General features: G+C 38.0%; 1 protein-coding gene across 1 annotated transcript in view; it reads right to left on the bottom strand.

The window, feature by feature from the left end:
• The window catches only part of RAP1A (RAP1A, member of RAS oncogene family), a 73,009-nt gene extending 60,918 nt beyond the window's left edge, over positions 1 to 12,091 (bottom strand). Inside the window, exon 1 of the mRNA XM_035017770.1 lies at positions 11,747 to 12,091. The gene's annotated coding sequence lies outside the window, so the exon portion shown is untranslated. The remainder of the gene's footprint in view (positions 1 to 11,746) is intronic.
• Between the last annotated feature and the right edge of the window lie 10,270 nt (positions 12,092 to 22,361).

Below are 22,361 nucleotides of genomic sequence, written 5' to 3' on the forward strand. Positions count from 1 at the left end.
GAAATGCTAATTTTTTAAAACATACCACGCAAAAAAAAAAAGACTACTACCATGAGGGAAAACAGATGGTTTTTCAATTCACTAAATAAAGAACTGTGATCCAAAGCATGGGGAACCTCTGCAATGAGCCTAAGCTAGCTGTGGTGACAACTCAACTCCAAGAGAGGCTACTCCTAGAAAACAGACCTGTCTGAATTGCCTAGGTAGAGTATCGGTTATTATATTTATTAGAATTAGCTTTCATCCTAGTGGTGAGTGTAGTACCCTCAGGAGGGATTTTTTCATTACAAAGGTCAACGAATTCTTCCAGAACACTTAAAGCATTTGAAAGTCTCACTCAAGAGTGTGTCTTAAAAAGGAAAACTAGCTCATATAATTACAGTAGGGTCAGAATCAACATTTAAAGATTTTAGTGATGGTGTGAGCACTTAAAATTAAATTTAAATTTAAAGGTGACCTGAGAAAAATTAGCCTTATTTTTTTTTAAGATTTATTTATTTGTCAGAGAGAGAGAGAGAGAGCACAAGCAGGGGGAACAGCAGGCAGAGGGAGAAGCAGGCTTCCCGCTGAGCAAGGAGTCGGATGCTGGACTCGATCCCAGGACCCAGGGATCATGACCTGAGCTGAAGGCAGACGCTTAACTGACTGAGCCACCCAGGCATCCCAAAATTAGCTCTATTTTTCAAAAACAAAAAAATTTCTACTTTGAAAACCAAAGTATAATTCTTTTGCAATGTTTAATGGTTTCCTATAAAGAAACCTGTTTCAATCTAGCAAAAAACACTAATTAGATTAAGATTCTGTAAAAATCGGGTGCTGATTCACAAGTATTCTAATATAATAACTATTCTGATATATTTTGAACTTTATGAGACTCTAAACCTCAGAAAAATGTATGAATAACTCTGAAGACAATATATAAAGGAATTCTATAAAAACAAGCAGAAACAGCACAGCAGGGCATACCTAAGATAAGTACTTACCAGAAACGTAAAATGAGAAAGAGAATATATTTCCTTTTAAAAGGAAGAAAAGTTGGATTGCAAACAGAGTATATGTCCAAGATACTTCAATCAATAAACCAAAGATTAAAAGGCATATTTGACAGAAATGTTGCAGTTCCAGGGGCGCCTGGGTGGCTCAGTTGTTAAGCGTCTGCCTTCGGCTCAGGTCATGATCCCAGGCTCTTGGGATCGAGCCCCGCATTGGGCTCCCTGCTCAGTGGGGAGTCTGCTTCTCCCTCTCCCACCCCCCCTGCTTGTGTCTCCTCTCTCACTGTCTCTCTCTCTGTCAAATAAGTAAAATCTTAAAAAAAAAAAAATGTTGCAGTTCCAAATATTCCATAAAGCTCACAGCTCAATAGTTTTTTTTCTTTACTTTGCAACTGAGAGGTGCTTTTAGAGTTCTGAATCACTGCTAGGCACTGAAAGTTCTCAAGCCTAAAACTGTAAATCCTCAAAAATCTGTATTATTCTAGTCTAGTTAAAATACATATGCTTGTCTTTAAAAAACAATAAAACAAAAAACCTAGCCAAACTTAACTGTAACTTGTAATCTGAAAAATATACAGACACATTTGCTTACTTAATGGAACATTTTATATTTCCAGATATAAAAGCACAACATTACAAAGTTATTAGTAACTAAAATCTAGTAGCAACATCAGAACAGGCAAATAAGGAGAGCCTAAAGAAAAAAAATTCAAGCATGTAAAGTACTTCCAATTCTTAAATGACCCAACAACTCTCACACAAATGGGAATTTATTATACAGAAAAACACAAGCAAAGATGCATGCCCACAACAAAAAACAAAAAACCAGGAAACAAAAGGTCTTTCAATAGAAGAATGGATAAATTACTGCACGTCATTAATGGTGGTTGTCCTTGGGAAAGGGGCTTTCACACTCTAAGCTATACATACCAAAAATATTTAAATGTATAGAATAATATAATTCTACTTCTTGGAATTTATCCTAAGGAAATAATTAAGAATGCATGGAACAATTCAACTGCAATGATATTCATATCAGGTTTTTTATAACAGAAAAAAAACCTGAGAAGTACAAGGAATCACTTAAAGAAATGATGGCAAATTCATATAATGGAATACAATGCACTGATATTTATCCTTAGATATTAAAATATGTTCATTTTTCACAAAAAATTCACAATATATTTTTTCAAAGGGAGATGAAATACTATGCATCTGATCTCATTTTTTAAAAGAAAAAATAAATATGCATTGAAAACCACTGGGAAAATTGTATACCAAAATATTAATAGGCTAAGAGGTAAAATCAAGGGTTTTGTTTTTTTTTTAAGCTTATTGCATACATTCTCATCAGGGGCAGTATCACCCCCAAGGGGGTGAAAATTGGCTATTGAGGGGCAAAAAAAAAAAAAAAAACTCTTAGCATATAAAACACAAATTAACATACAGTACATAAACATAGAGTATATCTGTGCTATTAAAATTTCATGGGGGTATAATTAGGAAAAAAATATCAAGACTGGGGCAGGGTGAGCAAGTAATAATGCTAAAAAGGTTGACGAACACTGCTTCATTGGTACTCTCAATTTTTCTACAATGAACTTGATATTACTTGAGTTTGTTTTTTTTTTAAGACTTTGTCAGAGAGAGAGCGAGCACAAGCGGGGGGAGGGGCAGGATGGCGGGCAGAGGGAGAAGCAGGCTCCCCCCCTGAGCAAGGAACGCGATATGGGACTCGATCCCAGGAGCTGGGATCATGACCTGAGCTGAAAGCGGATGCTTAACCGACTGAGCCACCCCGGTGTCCCGATATTACATGAGTTTGGATAGTAATATATATACATTGAACTAATTACAAAGGGATATACAATGGAAGTTAAGACATAGCATTAATTTTCATTTTTAAATATAAAATTTATTCCTATACTCCTCTAAGTCTTTAAAAATACAATGCAGACTATTTGTTCAATATAATACTAAAATGAAAATATAAAGAAAATGAGAAAATACTGCATCAGAATCATCTGGAATCACTTGGAGAAGTGAACTACAGATTCTGCAGTAAACTAAATCAACTACAAAGTAAACTACCTTTACTGAAAGGTAATCAACCTTACTGCAGACCTAATAAAATCAAAATTTCTATGCATGGGGCTAGTGGCTTTTATTCAATGAGGCACACTTATATCATCATACCGCTCCATAGAAATACGTAACACAGATATATTTTAATTTGGTCTAAGACACTTTTTAAATTATGTACTAAAATGATAAAAATTAAAATAAACTAAGAGCCCAGAAATCTAGGAATCCCTGCTAAACTCCTCTTTTTCCTTTAAGGAACTTGAAGATTCAAATTTCTTCACAAACTATCAAGCACACCCTATTACTCACGATCTCTACTGGGTACAAGGCACTGTGAAGAATATAAAAGAAAAAAGCAGTATTTGTAAATTTTGCCACTAAAATAAACTCACTTCAGTTAAATCTGCAAAAACCAGCATTAACCACTGGCTTTCTCAAGGCACCATTAGTCACACAGAAACACAGTTTCTAATCTTACGATGCGAATTAAACAAGTAAGGAACAAAAGTCACTGCTGGATAATAATAACTAGGATGCAGTCCGCTAAACTCAGTTCTCTAGTTAATATACTTCAGTGGCACGTCAACCTCGAAATACGCAGAATTCAACATTTTGCCTACACCAAATTAAACATCTCCCATGTTAAATACTCTGGGTTTAAAACGTTAAGCCACCAATGCCAAGATTTATTGCATACATAAATAATTAAACTATCTAAGTGCATAGCTAATAGTTCTATTTAAGGAAAGAAGAATACAAGGAGATTAGTCAAAGTAGTGGATACAAAGTGTAAGATACCGCTCCAGTCCATAGCAATCTTTTCCAATTCCTTACAGACACCTATGCCACCTTTTGGTGGTGGTAATAATCCTTATAGTGGCAGCAATAATACTTAAGTACTTTTTGTATGCCACATACACTTATTTAATCCTCAAACATGTCTAAGAAATAGGTACTATTCTTTTTTTCCATTTTACAGATGAAAAGACTGAGAAGAAGTAACAGCTAGTAGGTGTTATCAGCAAACTTTCACTGAGTGTTTTGCCTGCTGGCCACAAATATTTTATTAACAAATGACCAAATATTCGGTGAGATTTGGCACATCATCTGTATGAATAAATTTAAATCTTGTATTAAAATAATTATCCATAAAAGAGCATATAAATGAATGTAACTGAGGCAAACCTGAGTTAGAAAAATGGAACAAAAATTTTCCAAGTCATCATATCAAGTAGTACAATACTTTTCCAGTTTTTTCTCACTCCTTACACCCAAAAAATGACAACTTAATTTTGCTTGTTTTGTTTTAAAGTACAGATTTTACTGTTATATATTCCATCTCAGGAATGCATCCTGTTTATTAATTCATTTCTAAAGCCTTTAAACTCATTTTATCCCCTAAGAATCTTCATCTTTAAAAATTTCATTAAATTTCATTTCACATTCTATAATGAACTCATTTTAAATTATAAAATATGAGTGATTTTTATAAAATTTTTATAAAAATTCAGAAAATAAAAGGTTTAAAGAGAAAAATAAAGACCACCTATAATCCCAACTTCAAGATAACAACTTTAGTCTTTTGGTATTTCCTTTTAGCCTATATATGAATAGGCATTTTGTAAAACTAAGAACTGATATTATATAAACACTGGTAATGTTTATTTCTCTCTTAACAATACAGCACTTTTTAAAAATAGTGCAAATAAAATTATGATTGATTTTCTACAAAATACTTTGGTTTACTAGACTTAAAAAGTAGTTTGTTATACTGCGAAAATTAACCACAAGGTGGAGAGGAGATGGCTGGTCCTTCATAGAAAGAGTTCTCTCTCTTGCAAGTATTTGAATATTTTTTAAAAATCATTTTTAAATTTCACTGATTAAATAAGCATTTTCTTTTCATTACTGAAAAACTTTACATGTCCATCTTCAGCACAGCAGTACATCGAAAACATGGTTATAGAAGTGTTATGGCTGCAAAAGATCAAAACTGTGACAATTCACTGTAGACACAAGCTCAGCCCAGGACACTGGAACCCAAGCAGAACCAGCTAAGAACACCACAAAGTGATGATTCTTTTTATCTAGTGTCGAAGGCCTATTGCTTACATACACGTGCAAGCAGATGGTACTGAGTGGTGACACAATCTCAAGCTTGTTCTATTGATGACAGTAGTCTAAGTCTAAAGCATAATGGGAATAGCAGAATTACTACATCATCTAAAACCCCTCTACTCATGGTTTCAACTGCAGATTTTGGTTGGTTCTTGATTTATAATGCTGTCATATTCCAATGTGAAAATTATGACTTTGGAGTACGAGAAGTTACTAATATTTATTCAAAATTCAAAGGGATGTTTTACAATGGAGTTTGTCCTAAGTGTGAAATTCCATTCAAAAGACACAAAAACTTTTTTAAAAGAGTATACTACTTGACCAATTTTGAGTTACTCAAATTCTAGCCTTACCATCTGAATGTAAAAGAAACACCATCAAAATAAGCTACCACCTGAAAATCTAAACAAAGGTGGGTCTGAGACATAAGATTCACCTTCTAAGCTCACTTGCCCATCGTTTTTCTTAATGTGATATTCTCAAATAACTAAATTAATAAACGTTTCACCCACAATTTTTAGATATACACATCTATAGAGCTAATTGTTACTTGTACTTTATATGCAAAACAATTTTCTGAAGCATGAAAATCTCATTCCAGGAGTCATGTATGCCATTACTAAACCGATTATATGATTAGAGTAAAGAGCAGCAGAAGCAGTCTAACAGCTGTCATATAGAAATCTAGCAAAAAAATCCAAAATAGCAAAAAGAGCACTTCAAGGATACCAAGAACCAAAATATCATACAAATTTATCTTCTATAGACCTGTCATCTTATAACCTTAGTCTCAGACAACTGGAAACATATTTTAAAATATGTTCCTTCTTCACAAAAACAACCCTATTCATTCTATCTAGATTTACTGTATTATCCTCCCAACTCAAACCAACAAGACAGATCCCATACTCCATGAAATAATGATACTGCCACACATGGTAAGATTCATCATATCCCCTCTGAAGGTCCCTGCAGGCCACCATATCTAACCTAAGTGCTCTTTTTACTTGTTCAACATTAATTTATCTCATAGCCCACGTTTCATCAATTTCGTTTCTGTTTCTGTGAAAATAAATTTCTCTTCCAGTCTATCATAGCAACTTCCACGTATTACCCATTCTCCCACAGTTAATCCTGTATCATAATCCCTTCCCTTTTGGGACCTTCCACTAAAATAGTTTCTTTTACTCTCTAGATTACCTGCATTTGCTTTCCTCCCTTAGGCATCCATTCCTATTAGGTATTCATTTGAAAGAACTCTAAACCTAAATTTATTAGGATATTAATTCATTTGAAGGATTAGAAGAAGCTTTGTAAGTAAGTAGTTCAGAGATCTCATACTACTATTCTGCCTAAGTATGCCCTCCCACACCACTGAAACAGTCAGAGATTAGGTGGACAACTTATATTGGCTACATAAACATTTTGACTACTGTTTTTCCACCATCTCAGTTCAGAAAACTATAATAAATTTTTAAGTTAAAAAAAAAAATTAAGAGCACAGAACCAAAAATGGTATCTTGAATGTGAATACAAAAGATGGTATCTTGAATGTTTTAAAAGCTAAAAACATTACAACTAGTCAGTTAGAATCTAAATGAAAATTATACTTTCCAAGTTTGTGGTCTTTATTTCCCTCCTCAGGACTTGTACTCTGTGACTGATCTAAATAACTTAACACCTCATGGGGGGAGGGGGGGAATTCTACAGGGAAAAAAAAGTGAAGCCAATTACTTCTGAGTAATTTTCTAGACTCATCTAGAAGAAAAATGATGTGTTACACTGAAGAAATGATTATAAGGATACAGGGATTCAGCTACTTATTCATTCACATCTGTGTCTGCATATAAGCAAAATACAAATATTTATTGACCACCTATTGTGTGCTTTGTAATGTGGTAGTACCTTCTGGAAGTTTGCTGTCAGCATTATCCTTTATAATTAGAGTTTGTTAATTTTTATAAATTATATAATTACTTTGAGTTTTATCATCTGTAAAAAATGAACAATATCTATTTTTCAGATTTGCTGTACAGATTAAATGAAATGTAGTAACTTCACCTTCAAAAAAATATTACTTCCCTTCTCCCTGTAGGTCCCTCTACAGATCAGGACATTGATCAGTGGTTCTCAACCTTACTATGAAAAATCTCTTTTCTCCACAGATTCCACATCTTTACAGATTTTTGTCTATCAACTGCACTGACATTTAATTAACTAGAGAAGTAATGGCTAATCAGATGTCTCAAACTGTCAAAGACATAAATACTAATGAAACCCAATGTTAGGTTCTTGAGGTGCAAGCATGATGTTTTATTTCATTAACAGCTTGCAAATCACCACAATATGTGATAATGATTTGTGATAATTAGCCACAAAGATTTGAGTCAATATAATTATTGGTCAAAGCAAAGATACACAATATTTCACCTGTTTAAATCTACTGAGAGCACAAATATAATTTTCATTAGGCTTTTTACAATACTGAGAATAATTCATTCCTTTCTCTGCAGACCCCTGAGAAAAACATAATTTATGTACCATGTTCGTGATTTTCTATGTCTAGAGAAACTACTGGTTACCCTACAGATTTAAGCCAGTATCATTAGTAACACCAACTTCAAATTCAAAAGTTACACATATTTATCCATAGAGGTAAGTATGTACTGATATCCTGTGTCTTCCCTTTATATATTTTTTAAATTTCTTTTATTGTTACGTTATTCCCTTTGTATTTATAAGACAAAATCCAAACCCTTCACCAAAGATCTATGTGATTTGTCTCCTGACAAGCCCATCTACCAGTCTCCTCTCAGCTTATCACTATGGCTTTCTCAAACATAACTTGCTGCTTCTCACTTAAGGGCTTTTGTACTAACTGGGCCCTCTGCCTGGTTCACTCTTCTTGCGGATTGTTCCATCTAGCTTTGTCATTCAGGTCTCAAATTAAATATTATCATCTGAGTTTTCCCTCAACACTCAATCTAAAGCTTCTTCATGGCACTTGTGACCTCTGAAATTATCTTGTTCACTTATTTACTATTTCTCTCCACCACCACCAAACCCCACTTGTATAAAGAGTTCCATGACAGCAAGTCTTATTCATTGCTCTATCTCTAGTTCCTAGAATAGTACGAGGCACCCCATAATCATGCAATAACTATTTGTTACATCACTAGTCAAAATGTTTAAGAATGTTTTGGGGAAAGACTGATTTCTTAGTCAACAACTTACATTTAGCATTCAAAATTGCTGATCCAAAAGAAATAAGAAAAAATGTTTTTTGACTATAAAGAATAAGAAAAATGTATACAACGTTCTGTTCAACAAGTGAGCTTTATTTTATTTCATCCTTTTGGATAGAATATGAAAGTCTATTCAGGTTTCACACACTTCGTATGTCACTTCATGTAAAAAGAAAATGAATTTTTTTATTTCAGTTTTACTGAGGTATAATGTATAAAATTGTGAATTTTCTTATAATCGTACACCATGAACTACCAGCCACTCAATCTAATAACTTATTTTTCCTGCAAGCAGGACAGCTTCTAAGAATGTAAAACATACAGACTGGGAAGGCCATAGCTGCCCTAACAGTGACCATGCCAGAATGGCCCAAACCAGGGAAGATCTTGCTCTCAGCTATAATGGGTTGGGAAGGAGGGAAGGATAGAGTGATCAGACCTAGGAGAATAATTGTAGTTCTGATTTCTGTTAACAAACAGAAATATCTTCAAACCAAATCAAGAGAGACTCAACTAGAATCTTATAGTTTGAGACATTAAATAATTGTTTTGAATACCTGAGGTCTCTTTAGCAAATGAAATATCATTCGGTTGACAAGATAATGGGCTTTTGCAGTTTCACATAAGAAAAACACAGTATTTGAACTAAGTAACACACACCATCGCAATACTATGTGCTACATTTGCTTACTAATTTAAAAATATTTTCAAGAATACTTTTAAAAGCAAGAGATTTAAATGAAAATAACTAACAATAAAAACTTTATTTCTGGGGGCGCCTGGGTGGCTCAGATGGTTAAGTGTCTGCTTTCAGCTCAGGTCATGATCCCAGGGTCCTGGGATCGAGTCCCGCATCGGGCACCCCGCTCCGCAGGAAGCCTGCTTCTCCCTCTCCCACCCCCTCTGCTTGTGTTCCCTCTTTCGCTGTGTCTCTCTCTGTCAAATAAATAAATAAAATCTTTAAAAAAAAAAATTAAAATTAAAAAAAAACTTTATTTCTGGGGCGCCTGGGTGGCTCAGTTGGTTAAGCGACTGCCTTCGGCTCAGGTCATGATCCTGGAGTCCCTGGACCGAGTCCGGCATCGGGCTCCCTGCTCGGCAGGGAGTCTGCTTCTTTCTCTGACCCTCCCCCCTCTCATGTGCTCTCTCATTCTCTCTCTCTCAAATAAATAAATAAAATCTTAAAAAAAAAAAACAACAAAAAACTTTATTTCTGAATTTAGAAAATATTTGAAAACTAAAAGAAACATTTAAGAAAGATATAACAACTCAGTGGTTTAAAAAATGCAAATACCTTGAAAGTATCACAAGCCCATATTTATTTTTTAAAAATCGGGTGTTGCTTCTTTTCTTGACTGGTGGTATTAAAGGAAGACAGCAAGCAGATAATCCACAACCCATGTGAGTTTACTTACCAGTCACAAAGAAACATTAATATCAGTCTGTAGGCTAACCTGCTTACTTATTCAGCCAAGTGGAAAGTACAATTTAGCACAGAGCTAGAGCCAGGTACCAAAATGACTAAGAATGGCATGTGTAAATTTTTTTTTTTTTAATTAAGAAATTAAAGGGGAGGAGAGAAGTACTAAAAGTAGGATTTCCTCTAAAGATCACATACTCAATTTCCTATTTTTCATTGCTCCATATTTCACTGACAATATTCTAAGCTGCTTAACGAGAAGCCTGTATTTCACTTTTCATCACTTGTGCTCACATAACTGATGCTTCTGAAGCCCAGTTGCATGGACAGCAGAATTTAACCTTACAGTGAAGTATTTTAAGATAATACTTCCAGAAATATAATGTCTAAAACTGAGGAGTCTTTGTTAACTAAGAACTCAAAATGCTAAATAAATAACATTTCTGCAGACTATGCATTTGTCAAAGAGTGTAAGCATATGCTTTTCACAGGTGAAAGAACAGGACTCTTTTACCCTTTGATTAAAAAAAAAAAAAGTAGCAACAACCAAAGCATGGTGAGTCCTACCTTCTTTCAGTGGTTCCTAACTCCATTTAGCCTATCCCTTAGGCACAGACTATTTCTTTTGAATTTCATCTCCAAACTGAGTACACTTAAAGACCCAGAGACTTCCACAACAGCAACTCCCAGCAACTCTCCCCAAAACCTACCCTCTTGTTTTCCATTAAACCCTCAGATTTGCCTTACCTTTGTTATCAAGCCAGCCTCCTTGCCCTCAGTGCCTTTCTTCCTGGATTCACTCTGTATTCTGTACCCAGATTCATCTTCCAAAAGATGAATGCTCTGATTGGGTCATTTTCCTCATATCAACACTTGTGCTCCTAAATAAAAGTCTGTACTTCTCAACCTAGCATTCAATGACTTCTACAGTCTAGCCCAACAAATCTTTACAGCCTTATCACCGTATTTTCTAATTATACAAGCTCAGGCTTCTGTCAAATCAATCTCCTGTCCTCCAACTTGTCCTGAACTTTCTATCTTGGCTCATGCCATTCCTACCATAAAGAATGTCTACCACTCCCCTCCAGCTGCCACTGCTCATGGCCCTTTTGCATCTCTGCATTTATTCATGTAAACAAGGACACACAAATGATATCTCCTGCCCCACCCCCCCAAACGGGCAAACCCCCCCCCAAATTTAACAACAGCTGGCTCTTATTAAATGCCTACTATGTGCCAAGCAGTTAGTTTTACATATTATTTCTAATCCTCTCAGCAAACTTATGAAGTAGGTATTATTATTCTCCTTGTAAAGATGAGAAAGCCAAAGTTCAGAAACATCAAATCATACATTTAGTAAGTTATCTCACATTATATACTCAGTAAGTTGCCACAAATCATATACTTAGTTAAGTGGCAAAGCAAGGATTTGAACCCGGGCTGCCTAAGTCCAGAAACATTGCTCCAAACCCTAAGTCAGTTGGCTTTTTTTTTTTTTTTTGGTCTGAACTATGTGACTACCCCCCTCATCTATCTGAAATAATTTAGTTTTACATGATATCTCCACCTACTACATACTATACAATAAGCTTTCTCATGTTTGCCAGTTTAGTAAAGGGAGAACATTAAAATGCTATTTCTTTCCAATAAAAGAACAATGTTCAAATTGCAATTTCAAGGAATGTCCTTTTTTGTCACAAAGATTACTTTCACCTAAAATATTTCCAAAGAAATTCATTCCAACCAACTTTTTCAAAGATGATTGCAAATTACCAATCATACACTATGATGGTTTTACAGATTATTAATAATAAGAGGATACTGCGATCACCACCCACGTATTGTAACAGATATCTATCAAATTGGCAAAGATTGTAAAAACTGACCTACTCAATGCCATTGAAGGTGCAGTGAGACACACACTCTTATACACAGGGTAACCACCCTCTGATCCAGTTATCCCACTTCTGGGAATCTATCCTAAAGGAAGAAAAAAAAAAAAACAGAGATGCAATCAAAGATAAATGTACAAAAATGTTTGCTCCAGTGTTATTTAAAATAGTATTATAAAGAATCAACCTAAAAGTCCCAAGCTAGGAGACCAATATCCTGTTCAGAGAAAAACGTAGGAACGAAACAGTATATATAAAAGTATAATTCCATTTTTTTAAATTAAAAAATCTATACATGCAAGGAAAGAACTAGAAAAGTGTACATTAAAATGTCAGCAGTAATTATTTCTGGGTGATGGGTTTATAGATGATTTTCAATTTCTTCTTTACATTTATGTTCTTTTCAAAATTTGCCACAATGGAACATGAATTACTTTAAACAAGAAAAAAAATATTTAAGCAGCTATACTCACTGAAAATGATCCTGAACCTATAAAGGCATGTTACTTGGAAAAGAAACACTTCCTAGTGCAAAGAAAGTGTCAAACTTGTTTCATTTCCACCTTCTGTTAGCTCACACTTACTTTTAGACTGTGTAAAGAATGTCACCCAAAATTCAGTAGTATTCATAAACTTGCACAAGGCTCACTATCTAAAAGTCAGCCAGTGTTTCAACAGAAAGCACCAGTTAAATGAACTGTTTTATTGTATGTCTATTGAGAATAATAAATGTCCAATTAATCCTAACTCAAAACATGCAAAAGGGAAAAACCAGAAAAACTATTCTTGTTTTGCAAATTAACTATGTATACTGCTGTTGCCTTATAAGCCCATCATAGTTAAGTCTGGAGTGGGGAGGAACTTGAAAATAAAGCTGGCAAGCTACCAACATTCATTAAAAATGCACATTGATGCCATTTTTTTCTACATGCACATTTCTGTTCTAGGGCATAGTTAACTTTAGTGGCAAAAGATGATTTTTATCAGTGTAGAAAAAAAGATTAAGCTGGTCTACAAAAAAACAAAAGCACAACAAAAAACCCTTCTTGCATTAAACACAGAATTAAAATTGCCAGCTGAACCAGGAGGAAAAAAAATTCCTACCATTTGGCATATGTACAGAAAAACAATTTGCCAAAACAAAAACAAAAAGTCTTGAAGTAAAACAGGCATTAAGCAAAAAATTCTTATTTTACTGTATTTTAAACTGGAAAACTGGTTTGCTTGTAATACTAAAAAGCTGTTAGAAAATAAAGCCACAGGGAAAAAAAGAAAATAATACCATAGAAATAGTTGTTGAGCAACTAGGAGAAAATTTAAAGTATTACACTGATCTTACTTAGAAAATGAGTATCATTCTATTTCCACTCTACCATGAAAATCCAACATTTATTTATAAAACATATGTCAGGTTCTGGCAAACAAAATAAATTACTAGACTATAAATTCCTTAAAATAGAAGCTACAGTCTCACATCTCCGTTTCCATCAAAGAACCTAATATTGGGTCATGCAAACATCTGTTCAATGACTGAATCTGAAATCTATTAATAAAATCATGCAACATTTTTACATGCATTCAATGGAATGGAAAAGGTAGATCAAAAGACATCAAAGATTTGGACTAGATACTGAAAACTACATAAACTCCAAAGATCGGTCTAAATTTCAACTGCTAAAATAATTAAGTTATGGCTGCTTGCTTAATGTTTTATAATACAGCCAACTTGTCTATAACAGAATGATCCTGTTTATAAATGAATTTTTAAATATCACTGAAAATACAGTGAATGAATTTACTCTTCAGATTACACATCGGACTGATATGAAATGTTCAGTCTGCAACAGGAGATAATTTCCTACTACTAACTTAGAATCTTACAAGCTGCATTTGGGATTTGTCCAAAAAACAACTGCACCCAGTTCTTTGTAACTCTCTTACTTTTACACTTTTGTGGTTGATAACGAAACCAGAGTTCTATCCTGAGCAAAGTTATTTCTTACAACCAGAATAAATGTGTGTAACATAGCACTGTAAACAACCATGGAATGTTACAGGTACATATACTTATGAGTTCAAAGTAACTTACTTCAAGCTTTGATTAATTCAACAGTATCTTTTACCAGTTACAATGTATAGTTTAGTATATTCCTATTCTTATGAAATATGGACTAACTTAAATATATTCTAAAACCAAACACAGGGTTACATATTTAATTCCAAATTTAGTTAACTTTATCATTCCACACTTTGAACCAATCTGTAGCAATGTGAACTACATACATAGGCTAGAAATAGAAAACTGGGTATGCAAAGAAATGTTTTTTCCAGATTTATCTGGAATTAGCCTAAATAAATAAGACATCAGTACCTTTAAAAAAAAAAGCCATTAATTTGTCTACTGATTGAAGTTAATTTCATAAAACACATTTAATCCTCCCTATGCATATCATATATTTCTGAAAATCATATTAAAACCAGTATTTTTAGACCACTTATAAAAGTACACTATTTTTTGTTTCAACTCCACCTTAATCATCACACACAATTTCCTTTTCTTATTGGTGCACGCATGTACCTTCTACGTCTAAAAGGCCTATTTTCAAGTGCAAACGAGAGCATGGCATAGTTCTCTGTTGAACTGCTTTGCTGATCAGTACATCATAAACTAAGCTTATAGGTTCAATACTCTTCTGGATCATTTAACTTTGAAACAAACTGGACTCTTAACCATTCATCTCAAAACTGTGAGAAGGGGACTGTAAAGAGTGTGTGAATCATTCAGTGTCCATAATCACTATTACAAAAATTCATAACCTGAATGGGACAGTACACGTACATGTACATGAAAGACTGAAAAGTACATAAAAACTACCACTTGTAATCCCCAAATTTCACGAACAGAAAAAGGGGGTGGGGGGAAGTGAATGCTTCATCTCAGTAACATAAGAAAGCTTAAACATATTTATGTTTAACACTAATCACTTCCAAAAGATGTGAATTTGGCATTAAGTCATGCAGCAATATATGACATCAGAATGAACAGAAAATACTTGGAAATACGCCATAACTCTTTTTAAAATTAATGAGTTTAATCTGAAAAGGAACATCAGGAGGAAGTAAGATGATGTTCACAATTTTAAATTCACCACAAAATTAATATATAAATGCTTTATACAAATTTTTTGACTGAACTAAAATAAGAGAATTTTAGAACTGGAAACTTAGAGGTTATTTGAGGTTCAATGAACATCAGCTGGATCCCTAGCATGTGTCAGCCACAGTGCTAGGTGTTTGCAGGTAACTCAATTATTCAACTCACTCACTTTAGAGATGGTGGAGTTCCCTGCTCATGCCAAATCAAGCCATCTAGATTTCAGAACTAGAAATGCTGAGCAATGCCCTCACAGTGGTATAATTCCTATCAAAACAGACTGGTATCGTTCTCCCTTATAAACTAAATAAAATGTCAACGATGCAAAGCTAACCTTATTTAACAAAACAATAGTCCCTGTGTTTTGAATAACTATAAAGAATTACAACAATCTAAAAATTCAACTAAGTACTAGCTGCATAATTTATTGCAAAGAACAAAACACGGGGCTGTCAGTTTTAAGATTCTAAAGACATAAAACAGAAATTAAATAAATTGCTGGTATCATTTAAAAATCCCTTTGTAAAAAAAGAAAAGAAATTATCAATATGAAAAATTAGATGCTTGATTAGAATGTCTATTTTATATAACAGATCATCAGCCATATAATAACAAAGTTCATGGATGGTAGTAAACTTGGGCAAGACTTTTAAGTTATTTAACTATTAGATTCTGACAGAATGTAAAACTTCCTGAGGACAAAGACCCTGTCTAATTCATCTCTGTATACCCAACAATTAGCACTCTGTTGTTAAATGCTGGAGAGGTGAACTAACATACGAACTCTAAATTCAAGCTACTGGAAAATTCAACCTAACAATCTAGAAGATTTTTCTTTTATAACCAAAATGATTTCTTCAAGTATTAAATAATACTCAAGGCAAGTGACATTGCCATAACACTAGATCAACAACTGTGGCTATCACTTTAACTAGTACAACATACTATTTGAAGGAATTCACAGATACATCAAGAAGACAAGTAAATTCATATACTTTGATTCAGCAGTCCTTACTCTGGAAATCAATCCCAAGAAAATATTCCAAAAGAAAGAAAATGTTGCATATACAAAAGTGTTCATCTTAATTTTAATAAGGGGAAACCGAAACTACCTATATGCCCAACACCAGGTAGATGGACTATTTTGCAACCTCCGAAAAAGGCTTAAAATAAAGATTAGCCTCCTAATTGGTCTTCCTGCTTACACTCTTGCCCACCTCAACTCCCCACCAAGTTGATTCCCACATAGCAGCCAGAAGGATTTTCACAAATTCTTCTACTTAAAACCTTCCAATAGTTGATTGCTCATCTCATTCAAAGTAAAATTCCAAGTTCTTACCATGACCTACAAGGTTCAGTTACTTCTCTAACCTAAAGCTCTCTCACTCACTCTTGCTTACTGTCTTCTCAAAAGGCCAAGTACACCGAGGGGATCTTTGAACTTGCAGTCCTCTCTGCCTATAACCTTCCCCAAGAGAGCACACCTAACTCACTTCCTTCAGGTCTCTGCTCCAGTCTCATGACTTCCCTGCCACTGCTTCTCTCTTTCCCCTCACCCTACTTTATCATCTAACATATTCTACATTTATTTGGTTATGGCCCATCTCTCCTGATTACAATATAAGCTCTATGACAACAAGAACTTGATTTTATTCACAGAATATGCATTCAAAAAGCATTTGTTGAATTAATATTAAATGTTGATACAATAATTATTAACTACATGAAAAATCATGCATATAAAGAAGCTCAGAAGAGAACAGGAAAAATGAATAGTTTGATTTGTGAACATTTTCAAGTGTTGATCATATAACTAAGTAGTACAATAGAAATTATAAGTCAGTTGTGATTATGATTTTAGGCTGCCAAAAGTGACTACAACAATCTTACTTCCTTGGAAGCCATTAATGTATTAGCTTAAAACTGGTAGTAGTTATTAGTGACACCTTTTCCTCATAAAATTGTAATAACAATTATTCTTAAATCTTGTTCCTAAAGACCCAAAATTTAGCCTGTAAGTATTGGCACGGTCATTCCTGAGGCTACATAGAAAGTGAACAAAGGCTTTTAAACAGTTTTAATATGGAACTGAATAATAGGGATTCCAGTTTGTTTTTGAGACAGGTATCTATGCTTGGCTTCAGAGCGAACCTGAAACTGAATGCAAAACTTTGTGCATAAAAGTCTATTACTTTTTTTTTTTTTTCCTGGGGAGAGAGACTATATATTTCATCATAATCTCAAAGGTGTCAGTGGCCTAGAAAAGGTTAAGAATTAATACTGGAAGTGCAATATTCTAATATAAGCCACCTCTCAAAAGGACAGAAGATATATAATACCTAGCCGCTTCTTTGTAATCATTCAATTCATCCACAAAATACCGAGTGCCTACCTTGTGCCAGGCACCGTGTGATCCTCAATATCCTACACCTAATCATATTTTGCAGTACATAATTGAAAATACCAAGGAAACAAAGTTCAGTTAAACACCAGACTAAAAAATAATTTCAACCAATGCAAAAATAATTTCAACCAATGCAAAAATAATTTCAACCAATGCAAATATAACTTCAAAACAGAAAGTGTTGTAAGAAATCATAATAAAGACAGAAAAGAGCTCAGGGCCTGATTTAGTGTCTATTATGTCAAAATACTGCAGATATCAATTACATCAAAAGGAAAGAAAAACTACACACACACACACACACACACACACACACGCATGCCCGCCTCCACACACTGACAGGAAACCATAAGAAAGTTTCCAAATCCTGTTTCCAGCAGCATCCCTTCTGAGACTGCCCTGCAGCATGCTTTTGAAGGTAGGCGCCCCACGTTAAAACTAAGAGCTGCTACTTTACTCTTACTGTGATAAAAACAGAAAGAATCATCATCCCACACCCAGGAAGCAGAAAACTGTGGCCACCTGTAAGGCTGTGGCCCATTAACCTCCTGCCCTGTTATTCCCTTTTTTCTTATACCCTCCTCCCTTCAAAGCAGTGGCAAAACCATCTTCCCTCCCAAAAAGGAATAACGTAACTCAACGTTAGTTCTTTTTCCCAAGAGGTCAAAAGGTCCCCCAAACTCTTGGTGCTTAGCCCTGAGAGAAGATTCCATTTTTCAGGCACAAGTGTCTTCCCCTCACCTTCTCCCTGTAGCAGTAAATTACACAATTCAGCTGAAGACACTGTCCTTAACTTCCTGAGGGGACAAGCGACACTCCCACCAGCCCCAGTCTGAAGGAAGCCAAGAATCACACGGTGACCCCTTCCCTAAGAAAATTCAGGGAAGAAGCACAGACCCACGAAGAGCAACGCCGAAAAGGCGTACACATGGCAAGCTGCGGAAGACGTGGGTGAAAGAGGGCGGGAAAGGGGCTGGGAGGTGGAGTGGGATGCAGAGATGTCAGCCCTCTGCACTGGGGGGATAAAGGAAGGAAAGGGAGACCCTGACCCTGACAGAAGTGAACGCAGAGAGGGCAACGCTCCCGTCTACCTGCACCTTCTCCAGCGAGGGAGGAGGGCAGAAAATTCACCCAACCCTCCAACCCCCTCTTCGCGTGACCCCCAAGGGGAGAGCTGGGTTTGAGGGAAGGTCTGACCCTAGTCTGGGGACCTGCAAGAAGAGAAAAAAGGCAGCGATGTCTAACCCTCTGTATCTCTCGGGCACTGTGTCCGAGGAGATGGCGAGGGAAACGGGCTTGTGCCATGACACCTCGAGCAGTTGGAGGGTGGGGGACACAATGTCCTCTTTCTCTCCCACACCCGGCCCGGGCCCCTCCCGTCCGTCTCCCGCAGGCCCAGCCACAGTCGACCGGCTCGGTCCGCGGGCGTGGTTGGCTCTGGCCCTGGCGGCGGCGGCAGGGCCTCCCGGAGCCCCGGCCCCTCCCTCCGGCCAGGCCCCCGGGCCGCCGCCCCGGACACCGAGGGAACGCGGAGGAGGAAGGGGGAGCCAGGGGACTGACCGGCGACATGAGCCGCCTCAGCCCCGGCTCGGCCGACCCGCGCCCCCGGCTCCCTCTGGGGCCGACTCGGGCTCCCCGCCCCTCACTCACCCCCCCGGTCCGGCGCCTCCTCCACCTCCTCCTCCACCTCCTCCCTTTTCTCGGCCGTGGCTCCTGCTCCGGCTCTGCGCGGCGGCGACGGCGGCGGCGGCGGCGGCCTCGACAGCGGCGGCGGCGGCGGCGCCTCCAGAACGCGCACGCACGCAGCACGCAGGCCCCGCCCCCAGCTCCGCCCCGCCCCTCCGAGTCGGCGTCAGCAAGGCTTCGGTCCCACCTTCCCCGCGGCTTTCCGGAGTCCGCTTAAAGGAGCCGCGCAGGAGAGGGTGGTGGGAACTGAGAACCGTGTGGGAGGAGCGGGGTATTGGGGCCTTGCGGAGGGCTGGGTGGGAGGCTGCGTAAGGCGGGAAACGAAATGAGGAAGGGTCCGAAGATTCAGGAGGAATAGAATTTTGGAGGGAATGCAATCATTCAACAAGTACTAATTGAGCACCTAGTAAGTGCCAGGCACTGTTCTAGGCGCGGGGCGGGGGGAGGGGGATGGGGGGAGGGGGATCACACCATAGGGCAAGCAAAGGCCCCTCGGGAAGCTTGAATTCTAGTGGGGTGGGAGAGAGGAGACAGACAACAAACAAGTAAACAAAAATGTCAGGTAATGATAAGTAGTGTGAAGAAAAATAAAGCCAGGAATGGAGTGACTTTATAGCTGGCCAGATACTGCCCCGCAGAGGAGACCTTTGAGTACCTATCATATACATATGATGTGAAGGAATAAGCCTAGCAAATACCTAGGGTGTGTGTTGGGGGGGGGGGGGGGGGGGGTTGGCAGGGACAGCCTTTCCAAGCTGAAAGATAATCAGCCATAAACTCAGAGGTGAGAATAATACACCCGGTAGGTTGCAGGAACAGCAAAAGGCCAGTATGGCTGAATGGAACCAGCTAGCCAGAGAGCAGGTGTGAAGAGAGGTGTGGAAGGATTAGATCCTGTGGAGCCTTGTGGGCTGTTGTAAGAGCAACTGAAAGCCATGGGAGGGTGAGCAGAGGAATGACCACATCTGATTCACATTTTTAAAAGTTATTCATGCACATATTCTTTACACATATTAATGTGTAAAATACAGTAGGGAAGCACAAATGTCTACAAGAAGACCACTAAGGATGTTGGTGGTGGTAACTTGGAATAGGATGGCAACAAAGGAGTGAGAAGGCTATTCAGATACATTTTGAATTGGCATGGATTTGGCAGAGAGTGTGTGAAGGAAAAAACATCATGGATGATTCTTAGGTTCAGGTCCTGAAGGATGGGTTAATGGTGGTGCCATTTCAGAAGATGGGGAAGACTCAAACAGGAGAAATTTGGGGATGGGGGAAATCGGGAGTTCTGTTTTGTACATGTTACATAAGGTGCTTGTTATATATCCACATGGAACGTTGAGTACAACAGTTGGATATAAATTTGGGATTCATCAGCAGGTAGATGCTTTTTACGCCTGAAATCTACATAAAAGCATTTAGGGAGAGTAGCTGGAGGAGAGGACTAAGAGGAATCCAACACTTGGAGATTAAGTAGAAGAGGAGGAGGAGCTACCAGTCAGATCAGAGGAATACCAGGAAAGGGTGAGTGGTGGAAGATAAGAGAATTGTTTCTGGAAGGTGGGAGTCATCACTCTTATCAAATACTGCTGAAACAAGTAAGCTGAGGACAGAGTTTGAACACTGGATTTGGCCGGATGAAGGTTACCAACGTCCTTGATGAAAGCAGTTTCAATGGTGTTGTAGGGGAGAAAGTCTGATTAGGGTGTGTTAACAGAGCATGGGAAGTGCGGAAAAGAGAGTGTTTATAGCAAGTCTAAACAGCTCTTGAGGAGCTTTGCTATAAAGAGTAACCGAGAAAAGGGTAGTAGCCCCAGGAGTATTTGGGATCAAGGGAGAGTATTTTAAGATGGGAGATGTTTTCCTTTGTTGGTGTGCTGGACCGATCCTTCAGAGAGGCAAATGTGATGGAACAGAAGACAAGAGGAGACAAGTGCAGAAAGATTGTCCTCAAGAAGATATGAAGCAATGAGACCTAGCATGGAAGTTAAGGTGTGGCCTTGGATAGGAGCAAGGACAGTATGTTCACACACTATTTGGGGGGAGAAGGCAAAGTCTGTGGATGCAAATGCAGGTAGGTCAGGTAGTCCATTTGGTGGTGGCATGCTCAGACCACTGCAGAGCAGAAGGGGACAGGTGGGAGCTAATATCCAGCCCCTGTTCTGCCAACCCAGCAGTGAGGCCATGGCCGCCTGGAGGAAGTGGGGGGGGGGGCACCTTTTCTAATTACTCCACCTGGAAGAGTGGTGCCTTTTAGCCATCCTCCCCACCCTCCTACACACACACACACACACACACACACACACACCGTGCACGTTTTCCCCGTTTGCACGGAGTACTGAATGTGCCGGATACCTCATTGGGTCTGAGGAGATAGATCTGGGCTGTGTGCTTTCCTTTATTCTGTGCAATGAAAAACTGTGAATGGGGAGGGGCTATTGGCTATTTAAGGAGCTAGAAGAAGGTGAGCAAGAATTCCCCTGAAGGGTGGAAGAGTTACTGGAGAAGTATAGTGTGGACAGTGCTGAGGGCCCTATTGAGTTGGCGGTCCTATATTGAAAGTGAGACCATTCAGCAAGGTTGTGTAGTTTTCTTCAGCCACATGCCATTGCCTGGGGGACTGCAGGAGGGTTGGATTTGATCCGGGCTGGGTTTGCTGATGAAAGTAAATGAGGGGGTGAGGGAGTGTACCCCAGGGAATGGTTATAGTAACAGACCTTGGAATCTCAGCTGGGAAGGAAGAGAGGCAAGTAAAAAAGCGGTGGGGTCAGTGGTTTGGTGGTCCCTGTGAGAAAGAATTGTTCAGGAGGAAGCAGTCGAATAAGTGGGGAAAGGGGACTTTCCAAGGATCAAGCATGGGGAAGGTTGAGTGAGGTGGTTGGGAAAGAGGAAGCGAAGGCATTTGTGAGAAAAATGGGTTCAGGGAGGAGCCATGGAACTGAGGAACCAGCAGGGCCCTCGGGCTCTTGCCCTGTCACAGCATACTTGAGCTGTTGGTTTGGGGGGAGGTTGAGGGAGCTATGCAAACTGGAGAGAAACTGAGCACAGCAGGGGATAAGCCAACTGGACTCTGCCAGGGCCTCTTTATAAGTCTTGGGATAGCCCACTGGGGCCTTTATTTTACCTGCCCTTTTTTTTTTCTCCACTGACTGAGGACACCATACATTTGTGTACACTTTATCCTACCTGGTGTTTGACAGAAACTAAATGACATATTTCCTCCTAAATCCTCCTGATTTTGCCTCTTCTACTCGTGACACTATCTTTTTCAGTTACTCAGCCACCAAGCCTCAGCTGCCTGTAATCTTCCCCATCCCTGTGCCCCGTCAGTCCCCAAAGTGTAACAATCTGCACCATCCAGT

Source organism: Mirounga leonina, unplaced genomic scaffold (genome assembly GCF_011800145.1).
Source record: "Mirounga leonina isolate KUSES-001 unplaced genomic scaffold, KU_Mleo_1.0 Mir_173, whole genome shotgun sequence".
NCBI classification, from domain to species: Eukaryota; Metazoa; Chordata; class Mammalia; order Carnivora; family Phocidae; genus Mirounga; species Mirounga leonina.